This window comes from Daktulosphaira vitifoliae, unplaced genomic scaffold (assembly GCF_025091365.1).
Source record: "Daktulosphaira vitifoliae isolate Bord-2020 unplaced genomic scaffold, ASM2509136v1 Scaffold_1, whole genome shotgun sequence".
Lineage (NCBI taxonomy): Eukaryota > Metazoa > Arthropoda > Insecta > Hemiptera > Phylloxeridae > Daktulosphaira > Daktulosphaira vitifoliae.
In genome coordinates, this window is record NW_026099572.1 from 15,706,104 (window position 1) to 15,715,613 (window position 9,510).

Below are 9,510 nucleotides of genomic sequence, written 5' to 3' on the forward strand. Positions count from 1 at the left end.
ATATATATAAAAGTGTCAGTCTTTCCGGAACATTTTCAAAAGTTAAGTTGAAAAAGTTCTACTTTCTATACGCATTTTAAAAGGTTTGCACCCCCCCTGTATAAAGGGAAAAGGTCCGATTTAAAAAAAAAGTATGTCGAATGAAAGAGGTATATATAAAATATTTATTATTAAAAAATAGAATTGATTCATGCATTTTTTAAAAAGTTATAGCATCATAATGTTAAAAAATGTAAAATATAATATCAAGAATTTTTTCAAAAAAATAGCATATTTTTGGATTCGGTAGTCATGAAGACAAGTCCAGAGATCAAATTTTTTTTTTTCAAATTAAAGTATATTACATTAGATTTAATCTAAGATATATATAAAAGTGTCAGACTTTCCGGAACATTTTCAAAAGTCAAGTTGAAAAAATTAATTTTTTGTGAAAAAGATGTCATTTTAAATCCCCCCCTGTGGGCAGGGAAAGGGTTAAATTTATAAAAAAAATATATAAAATGATAGGTAAATATCTAAGGTATCTATAAAAAAAAAAATTATATTGATTCCTTGTATATTGATGTTAGTAATATTCCCTCATAATGATGACAACTATAAAGAAGATGAATTAAATAGTCAATTAAATCATTAATTTTCTGACATGAATTTATCAATAGCATAATTATTCTTTATATGTATAAAACTAAAATATTCATATTTATATATCATTGTAATCCTATAACAATTAATAATAAATAATGACAAATTTTATTTTTAAAGTAAAAATCCTGTAAAACATACGATTTTTAGGAAAATATTCGTTTATTCTAGGTAAATGCAGTATGTACAGTTCAAATATTATCGAGCGCAAATTTTTTTTTTTTCATAGTATAGCTAATGACTTGCTCTACAAGTCACATGTATGGATTAACGTGTAATTTTGCGTAATTTTTAGTTAGTCTCTTTAAACGAGCAAACTAGAGAAAAAAACAAAAAAATTCGATTTTTTTTTGAAGTATAAATATGTTACATTCGACAAAAATAAAAAAAAAACTTTTTTTTTCTTTTTTATTTGAAAAAGGATATCTTTTTTAATAGATATAAAAATTTTTTAAATTTTAAATTATGTTTTAAGGCATAAAAAAAATGTACAAAAATANTTTTTAATTTTAAAATATTTTTTAAGACATAAAAAAAAATGTACAAAAATAAACTCAAAATAACTGAAAATACGGATAAATTTTAGAAGTATAATATTAAAATAGCTCTACACCTTCACTAAATCAACTTATGCCCTTGAAAATTTGTATTAAAACCCTTAAGTATGATATTAATGTGTTTTGCTAAAAAAAAAAAATTTAAGTGACTTTTAAAAAATGATACTTTTGGCCGCCTAAATCGGCGTTTCATTCCACTGTGCATCGGGCTCCACCTCTATCATCTCCATGATATCTGGCTGTTGGAAGGTAAGGTCCAATGGCGGATCTATCCGGTCGTTTCCTAGGAACATGTTTCCGTCAGGACGAGACCCACTTCTCACTCCATTTACCACTACTGCGTCGGGGAGAGGCTGGCTGGGAGCTTTTGCCACCTGTTTCGGACGGAAACTACCGTGATTGTCCCGAGTATTGTGCCGGTGGTTTTGCCGATTTCGCTCCAGCCGCTCTTGTGCCGGTTGCCTTGGACAGTGAGTATGTGGCCGCGATTGTGCCGGACCATCCGGGTTTCCCCTTGGCGGACCTGCTCAGTCAAGCCGTAATCGAAAGCGGCCCACAGTAGTGGTTGGCATCACAACTTCCAGACTTCTGCTGTTCTGACTCGAGCCTGGCTCCATTTCGATAACTCTTTGTGGATTTCCCCCAGTAATGCCGCTGCTTGCCACATCAGCCGTCTCGCCTGTTGGCACATCATGGTCGTGGTTTTGGCAGCTAATCGGTGAGATGGGTGGAACGGGCGGGCTACTCCTTGCTGCTAGTTGTCGTTCATCCTGTAACAGAGAATGATTGTTAGGATTACTTCCCAAAGTGTCATGTTTCATGGCCGTAACATCCAGCTTCAACCAACGCTTTCCATTGGTCGCAAATACTTCCTCACCTAATCTTTTTGCTAATTGCACGGGACCCAGCCACTTTGGGGCAAAGCCGGCATGAAACTTTTTATCCGCGCTGGATAGAGGATGTGCGCAGTAATACACCTAATCCCTTTCCTCAAAGCGTTTGCGGTGATTTTTACGGGATTAATTGTGACCAGTGTTGTTTTTACCGAAAGATGGCTTCAAATTTTTAGAGGGTTGTCCTCCCCCCGAGATATTTTAATTTTTCCACCGAAGATATCGGAGTTTTCGGTTATCCCACCGGAGTTATAGTCATTCTTCGGCCTTTACAGGGAAAATTGTTGTTTATTCGGTAATGATTCGGTGTAATCCTTTTTCTGTCCGGCTATTTCTACTTGTTTCGGATGTTTACCCATAGAAATAATGTCCAGCAGTTAATCGTCGGGGGCTTTGGCTTTTCGCTCAAAAGCCTGCTCAGAGGGAGTGTTTCTTGTTGGCCTGTTCCGACGATTTCTTATTGAAAAAAGTATATTCGGAATATAGCTCTCCCAGTGATTACATGGTTTGTCAACTAAAGCTGTACGAAGGCCTTTTTTTAAATTCTGGTTTTGGCGTTCTACTGGGTTTGCTCTTGGATGGTAAATTGCCATTGTCCATCCTTCTGTACCCCACTTCTCCAGTGCTATTTCCATTGTTTTGGAGACAAACTGTGTTCCGTTGTCTGAGAGAAGTACTCTAGCATAGCTGAAACGAGAGAAGAACTCTCTTTCTAGAGTGCGTCTTAGCGGTGGCTTGCCCTAGGAGGTATGCTTCTACCCATCTACTGTAGCAGTCTGTTTCTACAAGTAGGCAAGTTTTTCCACGTTGAGATTTTGGGTATGGCCCACGAGATCAATACTAACAACCTCCCATGGCTAGTGGGGCTGTCTTGGTCGCATTGGGTCGTTTTGCTTTTGGTTCAGAGGTTTAACGCAAGCACAAACGTGACACCTTGCGACATATTAACGTACAGACTCTCTCACACTGGTCTAGAAAAATCGACTACAAATGTTCTGGTTATTTTCTTACCACCCTGGATATCCGGCAGAAATATGATCATGATACCTCCATAACAGGTGATCTGGCATATGCGACGTAACGACGATAATATTGCAGTACGTTCCATTATTTACCAGGCTTTTAGCAAAATACCAGCTTGCAAATAGAATTCCTGGTGTAAGCGCTGCCAAATCTGATTGTCACTCCAGAGTTTCCGGACATACGGTGCTAAAGTTGCATATTTGGCTTGCCAGGTTCTATTGTCGGAAATTGCTATATTCTCCGGGTAAGTTTTTGCTCTTTTACCGTTCTTAGCTGTGCTAAAAGAATCACTTTTACCATGCAGATATGTTTGTTCTGACTATTGCTTGGGTAATTCGTCTAAGTTTGGGTCCTGGTCGGACGCTGAATAATAACCCTGTTCGTCAGTCAACATTTCTCCGGTAAATAATTTTGCGACTGGGACCCGGAGGTCATAAAGTGAATCTGTGTCAGATTTCCTTCGGTTCCGAGTGATACGAGTAAAAGGAATTAACTCCTTCGGAAGTTTTAACGGGAAATAATGTGGAACCGTTAACAACTCATGTGTTAGCTAGTCTTGTTCCAGGTCTTCCAGAGATTTGTTCGGCAAACTGTTCTCGGAAAAAGCTGCTTGTGTTCCTTTGTTAGGACGTTTTGCGCTACTCTCTTATATTTCTGATACTTACCTATCTATCATATATTTCTTCGTGGATACTCCGTTTCTACGGGTTTGATAACGGCAAGCTGCATATGTTTGCACTTCTCCGGTGCCTTTTTGGGTTCCTGGTCGGAAATTTCGGTACCGGGCTTACGCTTACGGTACTTTTGGCGGGCTACTTTTTCTTGTCCGGTCGGTTTCCCGTGAACCGTCCGGAACTCATCCCGTTTCCCGTCCTCGCCATATTTCTTTCCGGGAAATTCGTCCATCAGTGCCCAGTCTGGTTACAGTTTTTGCAACGTGCCGCTCCAAATGGGCTTTTTACCTGTCTAATAACCTCTTTCTCCGGTGGCGGTTTTTTATTTTCCCATTTGAAGCTATTCCCTTCCATCGAATACCTGTTTTCTTTGGGCTACCGTTCCGGAGGAATGTCCTCTACGTCCAAGTCACTAGCCAGCTCTAGCAGATCTTCCATTGACCTCGGGCGTCTCACTCTTGCGTGGACCCGGTGGTCACTGCGCATAAGCCCTATGAATAGGTTGACCAACTCGTACTCTGTGAGCCTTGAGTCGAGACAACGGGCTAGCTTGCTTTTCCACATTACAAACTCCCCTAGGAATTATCGCTCACCTTGCTGAGTACTGTGGAGATCATTGCGTACTTGGGTAAGTATAGCAATGCTATTGAAACTCCTCAAAAATTGTTACCGGAACACTGTTCATGTGGGGTTCAAGCAGCGTATGGTACCCCACCACTTACCTGCCTCTGTTTTTAACTGTGGTGACAGTACACGTACCCACTTCTGGTGCGGTACATTCCCTTCAATTAGGACCATTTCAGCCTCTTCAATGAAAGCGTTGGTGTCCTCTTGTTTCTTTCCGGAAAACTCCGACAGAGTTCGGTCGAAACTTTCCGGGATGGCCATCTGCTCACATCCTTCTGATCAGATTTCTGGTGTGTCGGTTCTGTCCGCCATAATTTGCCTAAGTGTGTGAAGAGCGGTATGGTTCCAATGTTGGTACTGCCAGGTACCTCTTCCACAATATTGGTGGACAGGTTGACTTGCGATGTCAAAGTGACGACCTTCGTTTCCAGCCGGGCAATATGGTCGCGCTGGAGGGACACCGTGTTCTCTAAGTCCTAAATTTTGGCCATATACTCGTCTAGGTACGAACATAAAGTCGTGTACATGTCCTGTGAGAAATTTCACTCGGTTTTATCGTCCTCGGCTTTATTCAGTAAATTTTCCGGTCTATCATTGGCAGCTCCACTAGTCTGACTTGTACTCCCTTTAGGTACATCCTCGCTTTGAGGGAGATGATTCTTGGGTTGAACGGTGTAAAATTTGATATTCCTCACATTAACACCCTCCTCCTGAAGGTAGTCCTCCAGCCTGATTAGATAGGCTTTCGATCCCCCAGTTGCGAGTCCACGTAGCTCTAACTTCCCTTGTAATCAACTTTATCGACAATTTGAATATGGTCTTACCTAACATACTGATTGATGAAGTCGCAAGTATATAAATAAATTGCAAGTAGGTCAGTGGAATTATAACGTGCTGATCACGTGGCCTGTGGATTTACCTAATATTTATTTTTAGTACAAACCACGTTAGAATAATTTCCTTATACTAAGCCTATAGCTATTGCTTATATATACCTTAACCCCAAATTTAATAAGCTTATAACCAATTAAGTCTTAAAGATTTATTTTTTTGGGACTTTCTAGACTTTTAGTCTGTTAAAGCTGTAGGTTCTCTATTTTGCAAATATTTCATTAAGGGTGCTACAAATAATAATTGCTGTAATTATTTAGCACTTACCTTAATTACTTCTTAGTTTGCAAAAAAATCCTTATTCGACTGCGCTAATGATGTATTTTAGGTCACCATCCAGCGGTAAAGCCGGAAGTGCAATGCAACTGCGTCAATTTAAACTAAAAATCTTAAAAATACTATTATTAGAAATGAAATATAAAATAGCTGTTTACCACTAAGATCATTTTCCCTCAATAATCTAAGAAAAATAATTTTTAATTTTTCAGATAAAACATCACCTGCTGAATGTAAAAATAATTTTGAATTTTTAAAGTTTAGTTTTTTGAGGGGGTTTTATAATAGTGATTTTTATCATTATCAGCTTTCAAAAAAAATTTTATTTTCTTTACATTAGATCCGTTTTATGTCGGGACTCGAATACTGATTTTTGTTTAAATACAATAAATAGTAATTATTAAACACTTATATTTTATAATGTATCATAAATATTCTGCTTATTTATTTTAGCTTCATCTCAACAAAATAAAAATAAATTTCCTAGTAAGTATCATAAAGGCAAAGCATATTAATTGGAAGTAATATTTGAAAAAAAAAAATAACAAATAGTTTTCATAACAAGTATAGTTTACCGGGCACCCATATATACTTATTTCTTTAAAATGTATTTTTTTAAACTTTTTGATAAAATAAGTAGAAACGAGTGCTTTAAAATTTAAATTATTCCAGTCGAATAGGCAAACCAAAAGTACTCCTAAACTATTGTAATATTGTACAACAAGGTTTTCGCTAAACAAAAACAAATCCGAGCATAATGTAGAGAATGATTTCCCAATTTTTATAACTTAATAAAAAAAAATAAAAAATATAAAAAAAAGGATCATCTATGCCTGCCGGCTCCGGTTTGACTCCATAACTCTCATATAATAAATGTTCACTCTCCTAAATTCTCAGAGGAGAGGAATTTCAATCTAAATCCAATTCATTTAAGCTTTTGTATGAAAGGTACATAATAAATGGTGTCAAAAGGTAACCCAACAATACTAATGATTATAGCGTGTCTAGCGCGTACTGTTGTATACATTGTAAACGATCTTAAACGATATAATACAATTCGTATCGTAGATAATTCACAAAGTCAAATGTATTATTATAAATAAAAACAAAATAAAGAAAAACGGGAATGCTGTACAAAGTTACCAAATTATATTATCATGATGCCCAGGCCTTAGCCAACAAATGAATCTTCACCCATGGCTCGATCGCCAGGGCCAAAAGTAAAGTTAGGCAGCCATGAGATGTTCAAATACGCAAAATAAAATTAAGTAGAAGGCTGGAGACAGAATAGACGACCGGCCAAAACACATTTGAACAAAACGGCCAGACCACTTGACGGCGACGACACACATGGACCGGAAGGGGGAACAAACGCCGACATCAGTGCATGCCTCGTTNGAACAAACGCCGACATCAGTGCATGCCTCGTTGACAGACATCTGGGACCGATTAAATGATTGACAAATAATATTAATAATAATGTTATAAAATATAGAAAGAAAACGTATTGTTCTTGTGTTATAATTTTAGTGTACAACTTGACTTTGAGAATCTCATTTTATAATGAATGGTCCGAATAAAAAAAGATTTGAAAGTGAAGCGAGTAAACGAAAACGTAAAGCAGAAGAAGAGCAAAAGATTAAATTGTTGCCGTCTTTTTCAAAGTACTTTATCAAAAATTCGGAAATTGAACCATCTTTTTCTACAAACTCTTTTTGAGCCAATGTAACACAAAATATGCCATCAAGTCCCTTACCTTCTTCTTCAGTCACCACTATTGCACATAAAACATCATCTAGTTTCTTACCTTTATCGTCCAACGAATTTTTAGGTAAAATACCATCCAGCTCTTCATCTTCGTCCCCAAGTAACAATATATTAGATTTAAATTTTTTTACTAAGCTTCTGATTGAAGCAATAGAAGAACAAACAGTTAAAACATTTAAAAATAATGGTCTTGATTTTGGTAAATTTAGAGGAATTGGATTAGACGGAGCATCAAGTATGAGTGGTAAACATAATGGTTTGCAGGCTCGACTTCGGAAACGACAGAAAAAAGCAAAATATGTCCATTGTGCATTGCATAATTTAAATTTGGCGGTAAACGATTCTGTTATTGCGGAAATCAGACAATTTTTTGAGATGTTAAAAACTCTATATACTTTTTTGGGAAACAGTATACTTCGATGTGCAAAATTGAAAAAAGAAAGCTGTGAAATAGATCACTCAAAAGGCTGTGCCCAACACAATGGTCGTCTAGAATTGATTGTTTGATATCACTCAACCATATGTACCCAGATGTTATGAAAGTTATAAACAACATTACGTTGACCGGGCGTAATAAGGATGAACAAAACAATGCCTCCACACTCAAAAAATATTTCGAAAGTTATGAAACAATTATTTTAATTCTATTGATGTATAAAATATTGTCAAAAATTAATTTAGGATCTAAAATACTTCAATCACTTGGAGCTGATATTGGCAAAGCTGTTGATTTGATAAAAAGCACATTGGAAAATATGGGAAAAATCCGCGATAACTTTAATATTTTATTGGAAGAAGCTAATTCTAAAGCATTACGATGGAATGTAACGCCCGAGTTTTCTTGTATACGAACTAGAAAAGTAAAAAAATTTTATGGTGAGCTATGTCAAGATAAACGTCTTTCAGAAGGAAACCATTATTTTAAAACTCAAGTTTTATATCGATGTATTGATACTGTTGTTACACAATTGAAAACAAGATTTGTAGGCCTTAGTGAAATAAGTGATTTATTTAGTTGTATTTTACGACCAACTGTAATATCCGATGAAGAGATCGGTAAGAGTGCAAAAAAGTTGGCAGAGGCATTTGAGGACTTTAATCCAGCAGAACTTACAACACAAATCGAATCATTTAAATTTCTGTTTGCTTCTGAGCTTAAATCTTGTCGCAGCGTTTTTGATATGACTAAATAACTAATAATTGATAATAATAATTTAATTACTAGTTTCCCAGATTGTTAACAGCATTTTATTTGTTCCTTACATTACCGGTTACTGTGGCAAGCGCAGAGAGGACATACTCATAACTTAAATTAATAAATAATTATCTCAGGAGCACAATGTGCCAAACATGGCTCAGTGACCAAGCAATAATTTCAATTGAAAATGAGCGGGCTAAAAAATTGAATTTGTCGTCATTAGTTAAGTTATTTTCTCAAGACCATAGCAGAAAAAAAAGTTTTCAAGTATAAGTATATTCATATTTGTAATTTTTTAATTCAATTTATAATTCAATAAGTTCTTAATAAACTATACAGTATACATAATTTAATGTAATTTAATTACATAATTTTATACACATTTTTAATGTGTATAAACTAAAATCCCTATGTCAGCTGAATTTGGTTACAGATATAATAGGGCCTTCGAAAAATTGTATTCACGGGCCTCAGTGAACGTAGTTCCGCCACTGNTGCGACTGCATTATTTAGGAAAATTTAATTATGTTATTACTGAATTATAATGTTCAAAATTAGTTTTTATTCACCACGAAATTAATACTATCTAGACAATAACACCGCATTACCAATTGCCGAGCAGTTACACTTTATTATATGATGTTCACAATAACTAATTTAATTAACTAATGTGTTAAATAGTACTATTGATGATAGGTCAATTTTTTACGTCACATACTATAAAAAAATGCACTGGACTACAAGGAACTTTCATCAGAAGCAAAAAAATACTTTTTTAAATCAACTTTACGCGTTATTTTCAAATCTGCAAGTAGACTTTTTCTATCATTTCTAATTTTTTATATTATTACTAATTATATATAAAATAATAATTAAAAGAAAAAAAAAATTTTTTCGATTTTTAATATATTAAAAACAATCAGTCCAAATTTTCAATTTTAACCTATTTTTTTGGTTCTTTA